Raw genomic sequence first — 13,695 nt, 5'->3', positions numbered from 1 at the left:
CATAAACTTCACCTTTTTCGAGTTTCAATCTAATATTTCTCCTAAAATCAATTATAAACTTAACCAAACCCTCTTAAAATTGAGATATAAATTTCAAACGACATTTTCAATTATTTGTAGGAACAATCTATCCAAGCTAATCACAAATTCGTAAAATTTCAAATAATGAATTCAAAATTTGAAGCTTTATAATGACCATTAATGGTGAACTCTTGTTGCTATAATTTTATAGATTTGAAATTTTTACTTGAAAATATGATTTTGTACAAATTTTCATCTTTCCATTTCTTTTTTCCGTCGGATTTTTGGGTAAAAATAATGAAATATGGGCAAAAATTGATTTGAAGATAGTTATTTATATAAAAATTTCAAACAAGAAGAAGAATAATTTTTTTTTAAAAAAAAGAAAGAAAAAAGAGGAGGAAGATAATAATGATAGAAAAAGAGACAAAGAAGAAGAAGAATTAAAAAAAAAAGCGAAGGAAGATGAAAAAGGGTAGAGAAAGAGGCAAGCGACTGTACAATTTCTTAATTTCCAAAAAAATTGTTATATTTAGTTAGAAAAATTATATTGTCATAGATGGTAAATATTTCTTTAATATAGCATATTTATGTGATTTACCCTTTTTTTTATTACTAAAAAGAAAAAAAAAAACTCAGTAAAGTTAAGTGGTAACGGGCTAACTGGGGTGCTTGAAAGGCTTTGGGTCAACTAGCGGGCTAATTTGGGCTGGACTCAACAATTATTATTTCCTTCTTAAAATGATTGAAACAAGAGGAAATTTCGCAAATTGCCACAAAAATGAAATTAATTAGACTTCGTAGCTATAGTTTGCTTATTACGATTCATAGTTACACATTAGAGGGAGAAGAGAGGCGAGCGATATTGGGAGAGTGAGGAGAGATGCGAGCGATAGAGAGCAGAGAGTGGAGAGAGGCGAATTATATTTGTATATCTATCAAATAAATGTATATATGTAATTGATATACATATGTATAATAGAGGAGAGAGGAGAGAGTTGCACGTAGTTATAGCTAAAATCAAGCCGCAAGTGGTAATTATTGGAAAATGTAGCTATGTTAGCTAATTAACTAGTAAATGACTTATCTGCATAATTTCCCCTTCAAAATTAGAAACTATCTAATTCCTACCACTTTTACTAATTCTCCATGTAGTTTGAAATAATTACAGTTTATATCTCTAGTTAATAATGGCATACCAAATTTCAAAACAAATACACTTAGATATACATGTTTTTTGCTACAAGGTACATTGAATAGGGACTGAGGCAAGAGAGAATAGGAGGGAGGCGAACAAGATTTGTCTATGCATTTCAGATACATGTGAATCACACTAGATACATGTACTTATATGTATCTTGTGTGATTCGCATGTATTTGGTAATAGGAGAGTGACGAGCGAGATGAGAGGGAGGAGAGCGAGATTTCTCTATGTATCCCAGATACATGTGAATCCACATGGATACTGTATATCTAGAACAAATTACATCTAATTTTGACCTCATGTGATCCAATATACATTACTGAAAGTATCTGTACGCACCAACATCTGACAATATTCATAATATTGCAAACTAGATAACGTATATCTAAGTAATTAACTCCTAAACTAGTGAATTTTTTATCAGTTATCCTAAAAATAAAAATATCTTTGTCCAATATCCAAAATTTTTGGATTATGAATTCGATTCAAATTTTATTTTTAAAAATATACGAATTAAGTGAGTTTGTTTGACTTAACAGATTCTTAGATAAATTATAAATATCTGTTAGCCAAATATTTTTTATGTTAGTGACTACTGACTACACTAGTAAACTTGATGTAATATTTCTTGTTTTTGGAATTGAGTAAAACTAAATGGCACGATACTTTTTTGGCACGACCTGACATGACACTGCGAAATGACAGACATAGTCTTTTGACTCTTGTCTCCAAAACCACCTAAATTTCCCTCCAAAAAAATAAAATCACCTTTGACTTTTCTTTTTTATTTCTTTTACTTTACTCTTCCAATATCTTTACTTTCTTTTTTACTTAATTCATTTTATCTCTTATTCTAAAAAAATGTTTCTTAATTTTCTTATGTTTGGTTGGCTTAAATATTTTAGATATTAAATTAATTGTTTATTCATTAAATTAAAATAAAATTAGTTTAAAAAAATTCTCACTTTATCCCTACGATTAATACTCTTAAGGAAATATTATATAAAAAAATAATTTAAATAGAAAATAATGGATTCATTAAATAAATTGAATTTCATGAAAATTAATAGTGTTATTCTCAACGTGGAATATAATTATTGAAATTGTAAAATATTATTATTATTTTGTAGAGGCATATCAATAAATTAATGAATATTACTTTAAAGAATGTTTTTAAAATTTAATGAATATACCTTATCCCCGCACCCCCTTAAAAACAAGTGATACTAAAAAGGAAGAAGAATGGAAGAATAAACAACAATGAAAGATAAAAAAAAATTGGAAGAAAGAGAGAATAGAATATTGAAGTGAATATAAATAAATGCTTCTTGGGCAGTGTTTTTTATTGGGATGGAAATTTTTTTTGGGCAGTGTAATTTTTGAAACCATCTAGTGGTTTAAAACTTTTCTTTTAGTAGTTTACTTTAATTGGTACTTTGGGTACAACAAAAAATTGAATTTATCCTATCACCCTTCCTATTTCTGTGAAATTACGACCTTACCCTAAAAAAGTAAGGTCCTGCCATTTCGTGCCAAAAAAGTGTCCTGCTAAATATATTTTTCGTTTGGAATTTAATGTTTCTAGCCGTTTCTGCCATCATAATCAATTTATCAATTATTAAGTGTACGTGGTACTAGTAAAAATATCTGAAGTTGACATGTGCAGCACGTGGTTTCCTTTAATTTGTCTTATATTTATGAATTATGTACTTTCATTTTTATTCTTCGATGAAAATTAGGTATGCCATCGCTTTCTAAATAATTTAATTCAATACATTCTATAGGATATCTAGTACAATATTGTTTTTGGTGGTGACATATATAAGGAGCTATTTTTTTTTACAATGATTACCGATTGGTATCAACAAATTGATTGAATGATTAGCCAATAATCATTTTTTCAAGAAAACATAGTGTTGCATAGGTAAAAAAAAATTAGTAACGTCTTTTACATATAATAACGTAATTTTTAAAATAAACTTTTATCAATTCAGTTCATTTACCACTTCGATTTGTGCTAGTTGACAGAAAATTTAACTCTTCTATATGACCAAAAGACTTGGCTTTGGCTATTGAATTTATAGCATCTATATCTCTTTCTTTCTTTTTGTCATATTTAAAGGAGAATACACTAGATGTTGTTTCTTTAATGTTTTCATCCCCGAAGAATGTTGTCGAAATTTGAGCTATGACTATTATTAAGCATTGTGTTGCTCGTATTAATCGATGAAAAACTTTGAAAATAATCTAATAATATAGTATAACTAAAATAACTTTAAATTAATTGAAATTTCAAAGTTTCACTTAAAAATATCTTCCTTAAATATAAAGTTATTCTCTTTTGTATAGTAATAAGCAGTGGTGGAGCCACGTACGCTTGAGGGGTGCCGACCGACACCCCTTCGTTAAAAGTTACACTGTGCAGCTAGATAAAATTGTTTTTTAGTCGACAGTCTTTGATTTCACCGCAATTTGAACTTCTTTATATTTTGACACACGTTAATCGAAAATTTGATTCCGCCACGAATAATGAATTGGAAACTTCAAATATATATGTTTTGTTTCAACAAGTTCGGTTTTCTACGCCAACCTAAAATTATTAACACAATACAATATTCTTTTCGTCTACGATGTACAGTGGTCGGAGCCCGAAATTTTATTTAGGATGTCCAAGAATAATGATGTGTGAATGTCAAAATAAAACAGAAAAATATTATATTATTTAGGGTTTGAACCCGAAACTCCTTCATTCAAATGGACACCCATTACCACTACACAAAAGGCATAGCTTTTTTTTAAGGTTATCCAACTTTAAATATAATCCTTCAAATGTAGAATTTGATAGATATATACAACGTAATTTTCTGACGAAGGGTGTCCAGCTGGGTGGTTATGGCTACGCCACTAACGACGTAGCACTTACTTCTGATCTTCTCAATACAAGTGAGAAATATATTTGTTATAGGTATAAAAAAATATTAAAGAGAGTGGACGATAATTTGAAGTGAAGTGGGGCTAATTAGAAAAGTTAGTGGGGAAAATATATCATAATAGTGACACCTTTGTATGCCCACACAAGGCCACAAATATATTATCCACTTTAATATTTTTATTTTAATATCAAATGCTCATAAACGACAATATTTTCTACATTCTACAATTGTTTTCTAATTTTATGATCAATTACTAGTTTTTTAAAAATAAAATACAAAAAAAAAGTAAATATACTACTGGTTCGTTTAAAAAAATGTCATGCTTTTCTTTGTTAATTTGTTTTTAAAAAAAATATCCTTTTTCTTTTTTGACTATGTTTTAATTTCAACTTTTCACGTGTCATATTTTAGATCATAAAATTAAAGAGTATTTTAATACATTTGATATTAGTTTTATTTGAAGTTAGATAAAAAAAAAAAGATTTGAAATATATTTGAACTTTGATTGAAATTGTTGTTACGATACCGAACTTTGGAAAGGACCTTTTACCCCTCTGCACTATTTAATAGTGTATTTTAAAGGTATATATGTGTCCACGTGGACATCATAAATATTGCATCATTATAAATAGTCGTGATTTATACAAATCAGATGATTCATCTATAGCAAACATAATATGACTATGGAACGTAAATAGCAAAATTATAGCGATATAACACTAATATGATTTTTATCTTTGCTATTCTTAAAATTTACTCTTTATTTTATATCCTATATCACTTGATCCATATATATTAAAATGAATTAGATATAAACCAATAAAAATAAATAAACAAACGGGGACAAATATACACTAAATTAGATAGTATATTTAAATACCAAAACCACATGTTAGTGGTCCTAATTAGCAAAACAAAGATTACAAATTAATATGTGTGCAATGAAAATTCAGTTAAGTTTAAGATAAAAAATATGAGGAGAAAAATCAACGAGGTGACTGTTCTCGAAGAAAAAAATCATCACATGTAATAATATATAGTATATATATACACATCTTGAGACAGTGAACTTGTTGTCCATATGACAGAGAAGGTACAACACCAATAAAATACAAACACTACATAATACCAAAAATATTTTTATAGTGAAACAGACATGTTAATAGAGAGGGGGGCTAATAACAAATTAGTTAATTTGTCCGTGCTTCGCCCGATTAGATATAACTAGTATTCGTGTTCGTGCGTTGCGCGGATTAGATGTCACAATTTTTAAATTAATTGTGATATATCTTATGCACGATTTAAAATATATAACTTCTTAAATTGTCTGGCTCTAATGATAATGATTAATCAAAAAACGGTATAGTTATAATTGATTTCAAATTAAAATAAGAATATTAAATTTATTATTGCTGTTGTTATTTTTATCATTATTATTTTTTAATTATTTATTTTTAATTATTATTATTGTTGTTGTTAAAATGGTTATATCACGATAATTTTAAGTAGTTCTTCAATAAAATTTAATTATTAAAATTTTAGTTTCGATTTTAAAATGGCAGTTCCATTTTATTTTAATTATTAGATAAATTTTTTATAAAATTTATATTTGTTGATTATGTTTTTTTTTTTAAAGATGCCCACTTGGGAAAAAATCGACTTTTTTTATTGTGAAGTTTCATATCTTTTAAAATTAGTTTCTTTTATTTGTACGTAATTTAATTTTGTATAATTTATTAACTTTTCTGAATCAGTTTTTAGAGTTTGTTTGTGTGAGAATGTAATGGGAGGTTTTAAAACTGCCTATTTATATTCACTAAAATTTTCAATTTCTAATTTTAAAATAGGTCATTCAAATATTTAATTTTTAACTTTATATCAATTTTATATTTTTTAAAATGATTATATCACGTTAATTTTAAGTAATTCTTTGACAAAAAATTAACTTTTTAAATCCCAAATATTTTAAACTGCTTTCACTTTCATGTTAATTAAAATGAATATTTTAAATTTCTGTTTTTTTTAATTGTAATTAATTATTTAATAATTATTTAATATTTACAGATTACATAATTAATTTAGAATGTAGAAAAAATCCAAAAAATTATTACAATGTAACTGTTGATAAATTATTTAAATTAATAGATTTTTTAAATGTAATTTGTATATATTGTTTGTGATTTATATCCTTTTAAATAGTTTGAAAGTTTAACTGATAATTAAAGGTATTTTTATTACTAATAGGATTGTACTAATAGAGAAAAATTAATTATTTTAATAACACCATATGAAACAAAAATTGACCTTATAGTTGCTATTAAAAAGAGTAAAAAATGGGATTTACTATTTTGTAGTAACCATATTTAATGAGTTTGCCAATATTTATTATTTTTTATGTAATATAATTTTGTTAGATTTTTAAATTTTTATTAATCACTTTTTAGAGTATGTGTATGAGTGAGAATAAAATTTAAAAAACATGGTAATGTTTAGAATGTTTAATTTAAAACAGTTTATTCAAAATTTTAAATTATAAAATAAAAAATATGAAGTATGTAGTAAACATCTATATTTATTTTATCTTTCAGTTCAATTTATTATATCAGCGCATCATTTGACATAATTATCGATAAATTTTTATATACTTAACAAAATATTTTATTTTCAATTACGTAATTTAATGTGTTAATTTTCATTAAAAATCAAATGAATAAAATTAGAATGAAGAAAATGAATCCATGTTTGGATTCGGTAAGAAAAAATATCAATATGTAGTACCATCATCATTCACCTGCTTATAAGACATAGCTTTTGTTAAGATTGTCCAACTTTAAATATATATCCTTTAAATATAAAATTTGACATATATATACAATATAATTTTCCGACGAAAGGTGATGGTTATAGCTATGCCCACTAACAATTACTCCTGATCTTCTCAATACAAGTGAGAAATATTTTTGTTATAGGTATAAAAATTATTAAAGAGAGTGGACGATAATTTGAAGTGAAGTGGGGCTAATTAGTAAAGTTAGTGGGGAAAATATATCATAATAGTGATACCTTTGTATGCCCACAAGGCCACAAATATATTATCCACTTTAATATATTTATTTTAATATTAAATGCTCATAAACAACAATATTTTCTACATTCTACAATTGTTTTCTAACTTTTATGATCAGTTACTAGTTTTTTAAAAAAAAAATACAAAAAAAAAGGTAAATACACTACTGGTTCGTTTAAAAAAATGTATTGCTTTTCTTTGTTAATTTATTTTTAAAAGAATGATTCTTTTTCTTTTTTGATTATGATTTAATTTTAATTTTTCACGTGGTATATTTTAGATTATAAAATTAAAGAGTATTTTAATACATTTGATATTAGTTTTATTTGAAGGTGTATCTCCTTTCAGTTTTATTTTCTTTGATTAACAAACTGTGATGTAGTTTGTTATGCTTTGTAAATACCAGTTGGTGATTAATGAATATATAGTTAATTATAAAAAAAAAAGGTCTGAAATATATCCAAATTTTGATTTAAATTGCTGTTACGATACTTGAAAAATATTTTAACTTTATCAAAATTACTGTTACGATATCAAATTTTATGAAGGACCTTTTACTCCCTACACTATTTAATAGTGTATTTTAAAGGTATATATATGTGTCCACGTGGACACATTACTATTTATAATAATGTAATATTTATGATGTCCACGTGGGAACATATATACCTTTAAAATACACTATTAAATAGTGTAGGGAGTAAAAGGTCCTTCATAAAATTTGATATCGTAACAGTAATTTTGATAAAGTTAAAATATTTTTCAGATCATTTTCCCTTTATAATTTTTATACTCCGTATCAAAATTAAATAAGGTTATTCCTTTTTTAATCCGAGGAAATATTTATTATCACTCCCAAGTGTGTGGAAGATCTCAGTCCAGTACATCTCCACAAACGTGACTGAAATAACACCCAAAAATAGACAGGAAATAATTACTCTAATGTTTTGTCTTTTTCCTTGTTGACGAAAGAAGTACTCTTCTAGACAACCTTTAAATAATTTCTTTTTATATAATGTTGAGTAGGAAATGTAAAATTTTCTAATTTTAAAAAAGAATGACGGAGCTTAATAAAATAAAATATATTTTGTGGTTCAACAAAGTTATGCTAAATATATTAAAATATCTTTTAATCTTGTGATCTTAGATATGACACATAGAATGTTGAAATTAAAATGTTATTAAAAAATAAAAGAAAATAATTATTCTTTTTCAAACGAAAAAATTATTACTCATAATTTTTTAAAAATTCACTATATATATATTCTACATAAATTGAGATCGAAAAAATACCATGGTCCCCCTCCAACTATCCAGTGATGTAGGTGTTTTGATGATGTTGATCCACTTAAACTTACCTTCTAATATCCACCGTTCAATTTTATTTACTATTTCTTATTGTAATTTTTTTTTTCTATCTATTTCTTATCGTACTTGCTATAATAATTGATTCAAAATAATTATTGGAATACATGGTTTTTATTATTAAAAATAATAAACTTACATAAATTTTACTAGTTTAGGAGTTAATTACTTAAACACATTATGGTTTGCAATATTACGTATCTTATTAAATTTTGGTGCATCCAGTTACGTTCAGATACGTCCAGGTACATTATCTCAGGATACATGAGGTCAAATTTGTTTCAGATAAATTGTATTCAAGTGGATTCGCATTTATCTCACCTCTCTCCCATCTTACTTGCTACTCTCCTATATATCTGGTATTCTAAATACATGTGAAACACATTAGATACATATAGATTTTGCTCGCATATCTCCCTATTTTAATGTATATGTAGTAAATATACATGTATCTATCTAAGTGTATTTTTCTCAATATATGATAGGAAACTTTTAAATTCGAGATAAAATACGTAACCTTTTAAAATTATAGATAATAATAGTTTATATAATAGTGAAATATGTTTAATTACGTAGTTTCTCCTAAAAAATAATATCATAACTTTGTTAGTCATATGTATTAACTGAAAAATAAAGTTTAAAATGAGTTCCCTCATGAATAACTATAGTCATCTTTCAAAGCATTTCCTTAAACATTGAGGGATCGTTTTTAGTTATGTTATAGATACACATGGATTAGTTATGAGGGAATGTTTATTATTATATGCGAGATTTTAGTTATTTTACATTCTATCATTGCATAAACTAATACATAATTTTGCTTATGACCTATATAAGTATTAGTTATACAAATTTCTAAATCCAAATTAAACTATTTTAATTTCAGACGCACATAATTACTAATTATCAAACATGATATTATCTATATATAATTTAATATTTGTATAATGTACCTCAAATATGAATCAAAATAGTAATAAAGTAAATTTATAATTATTAAATTATTTTTAAAAAAGATGTCAATTCAAATATAAACAAGTAAAAATAACAAATATACACTAAATTAGACGGTATATTGAAATACCAAAACCGCATGTTAAAGATCCTAATTAGCAAAACAAAGACTACAAATTGATACAGGTATAATGAAAATTCAGTTAAATTCAAGATAAAAAATATGAGGAAAAAATTCAACGAGACGAGTGTTCTAGAAGAAAAAATTATGAAGTTTAATTAATATACATCTTGAGACAAGGAAGGCAATGAACTTGTCAAATTAATGTTTTTGTCCATGACAGAGAAGGTACAGGACCAATTTAATATCAACTATACATAATACCAAAATTATCATCATAGGGAAACAGACATTATTATTATTGTTGTACTATAAGATGGAGTTTGTGCTCAAGCAGGCTGTCTGCTTGATAATTTGAGGGTATTTTTGTAAAAAAAATTGTTTGTCTTATTTTTAATTTTATTTATATTTAAAAATTGTGTGAAAAAAAATTATAAATCATGATAATTGACAACTTAAAATATTTATAAAAATATATTAAAAATTTTGACTGATTCTTTAAACTAATCTACATTAAAAATTGCATAAAAAAGACTATAAATCATGATAATTGACAACTAAAAAACTTTTTAAAATATATAAAAAGATTCGACTGATTCTTTAAATTAATCTATATGTGTCACATAAAATGAGACAAAAGAAGTAACATGTATTATTTAATTTAGAAATTACATAAAAATATTGTAAATCTCAATAATTAACAACATTTGATTTACTCTTGAAATTCTATTTGTGCTACATATATTAAGACAAAGGGAGTAACATATATTATTAAAAATTACATAAAAAGTACTACAAATGTAATGACCGGAAGGTCATTTTTGGAAATTTTCATAAAAATTATAATTTTACCCCTTCTGAAAGTTACGTTGAGTCATTTCTGATCAATCAGTGAAGTTGTGTGTGTGTTTGTATAAAACGAGAGAGACTGTATATACAAATACATATATCTCCATCCTATACACTTATAATTATACAAATACAAATCTTCTCCTACCCATTTTTTTGTCTGTCTTATCGCTCTCTCATTTTATATAAGTATAATTTGTGTTTGTACTCTCTCTCTCTCTCTCTCTCTCTCTCTCTCTCTCGTTTTATATAAGTATAATTTGTGTTTGTAATAAAGCGAGCAAGATTTGATATATAAATAGAAATGTCTTAAATCGATTCAATTGTATACGAATTCAAAGTTTATGCAGATATACAAACACAATCATTGATACATATTTATATAGTAGTTACATATATACAATTATCTAACCGATATACCTATACAATTCACCTGATCTCTCCACTCTCTGCCCTCTCTCGCTCGCCGCTCTCCTCTCTCTCCCAATCTCGCTCACTACTCTAGCCTAACACAAAGAACATATACATATACATATACATATACATATACAAACACAATTTTTCACAGACACAGACGAATTAGTGTCTGATTTATACAAATCGTCGTGATTTATACAAATCAGATGATTCATATATAGCAAACATAATATGACTATGGAACGTAAATAGCAAACTTGTAGCTATATAGCACTAATATGATTTTTATCTTTGCTATTCTTAAAATTTACTCTATATTTTATATCCTATATCACTTGATCCATATATATTAAAATGAATTAGATATAAACCAATAAAAATAAATAAACAAACGGGGACAAATATACACTAAATTAGATAGTATATTTAAATACCAAAACCACATGTTAGTGGTCCTAATTAGCAAAACAAAGATTACAAATTAATATGTGTGCAATGAAAATTCAGTTAAGTTTAAGATAAAAAGTATGAGGAGAAAAATCAATGAGGTGATTGTTCTCGAAGAAAAAAATCATCACATGTAATAATATATATTACTATATAAGAAGAGTGAATAAAATTCACTCTTCTTTCGACACGTGTGCTTTCCTCAAATTGACCAAAAAAACCTTCACACACAAGAGGAGAGTCCTCATTAATAGATCCATCCGAATTACCTAATCATAACCGTCCACGTGGCTTTCCTTTTCATTATTACAAACTCAAATACACTCAATGGGTCCCACATATTATTCTAACCCTACAAAATACATCAAAAACATCATATTATAATGTCCCCATTCACTCATTCCTCTTTGTCCTCTTTCATTACTTTCCAACAATATCCGTATTAATATACTTATCTGATTTTAACTTGATATAAAATTCTAAAAGAATATTATTTATAAAATTTGATGATAATAAATTAAAAACATTCACACAATTAAGTCAAAAAGGAGAAACAGATGGAATAATTGAATACATTGGGCATTTGTAGTCCCCTACAACTACAATTTTTGCTAATTAATAAATACTCATTGATTGTATATAAATTAACCTAAGATATGTACATTGGACTTTGTCCATGGTCCCATTTGGATGTGGGATCACTTTAAGAAACCCACACAAATGGGTCGTTCTATTTCCTTTTTAGTTAGTCCCAAAAGAATGTTACATTTCTTGTTTTTTTTTTAGTTTGTTCTATATTTAAAAATTACATAAAAAGTACTTAAAATCACAATGTAATAATATAAGATATTAAAAACAACATAATTACAAATCATAAAACAAATTTTATTGACTCTTTAATTCCATATTGAAACAAAAGAAGTTTGTTTAAAAATAACATTAAAAGTACTGTAAATTCAAGTAAAATAACAACTAAAAATATTTAAGAATCACATACGAAATTTAGTTGACTTTCGTAAAAGTACCTACATCGCAATAAAATGGAACAGAAAGAGTAATATATATTATTTGAAAATGATATAAGAAGTGTTAATAAATCACAATAAATTAGCAACTTCAAAATATATTTAACAAAATCACATACAAAAAATTATATAACTCTCCAAATTTCATCGGTGTCACATAAATTGAAACAAAGAACCAATTTTATGTGACTTACTTTCCTTTTTTAGTCAGTCCCAAAAGAATGTCACATTTCTATATTAAGTAACAATTTCACTATAAAATGTTTATTATACCCTTAATGAAATAATTTACAGTCATACAAATTTATATAATTCATTTTGGACCACAAGTTTTAAAACTTTTCATTAATTTCTTAAACTCTGTGGCAAATCAAACTACCTCACATAAAATGAGATAGAGGAAGTAATATATATTGGGCTCGCGCTGGCGCGGGAACCTAATATCTAGTACTATATAAGAAGAGGGAATAAGTATTCACCACAAGTCAACATGTGTTCCAATAAGAATCACTATTAATATCCAATATATTTATATGTGGGCCCCACCACCTTCCACTTAAATACTACATATTATATATTAATTACTATACTCTAAATGACTTAAATACTTCATATTATATATTACAATAATTAACAATTATTTGACACTTTAAATTCTATCAATGCCATATAAATTAAGATAAAAAAGGTAACATATAATATTTATAATAATAATAAATATATATAACTTAAATACTCCATATTATATATTATTCCAATAATTAACAATTATTTGACACTTTAAATTCTATCAATGCCATATAAATTAAGATAAAAAAGGTAACATATAATATTTATAATAATAATAAATATATATAACTTAAATACTCCATATTATATATTATTCCAATAATTAACAATTATTTGACACTTTAAATTCTATCAATGCCATATAAATTAAGATAAAAAAGGTAACATATAATATTTATAATAATAATAAATATATATAACTTAAATACTCCATATTATATATTATTCCAATAATTAACAATTATTTGACACTTTAAATTCTATCAATGCCATATAAATTAAGATAAAAAAGGTAACATATAATATTTATAATAATAATAAATATATATAACTTAAATACTCCATATTATATATTATTCCAATAATTAACAATTATTTGACACTTTAAATTCTATCAATGCCATATAAATTAAGATAAAAAAGGTAACATATAATATTTATAATAATAATAAATATATATAACTTAAATACTCCATATTATATATTATTACAATAATTAACAA

This window comes from Solanum tuberosum, unplaced genomic scaffold (genome assembly GCF_000226075.1).
Source record: "Solanum tuberosum cultivar DM 1-3 516 R44 unplaced genomic scaffold, SolTub_3.0 scf00095, whole genome shotgun sequence".
In the NCBI taxonomy this organism is placed as follows: domain Eukaryota; kingdom Viridiplantae; phylum Streptophyta; class Magnoliopsida; order Solanales; family Solanaceae; genus Solanum; species Solanum tuberosum.
This window is presented reverse-complemented; position numbering follows the sequence as displayed.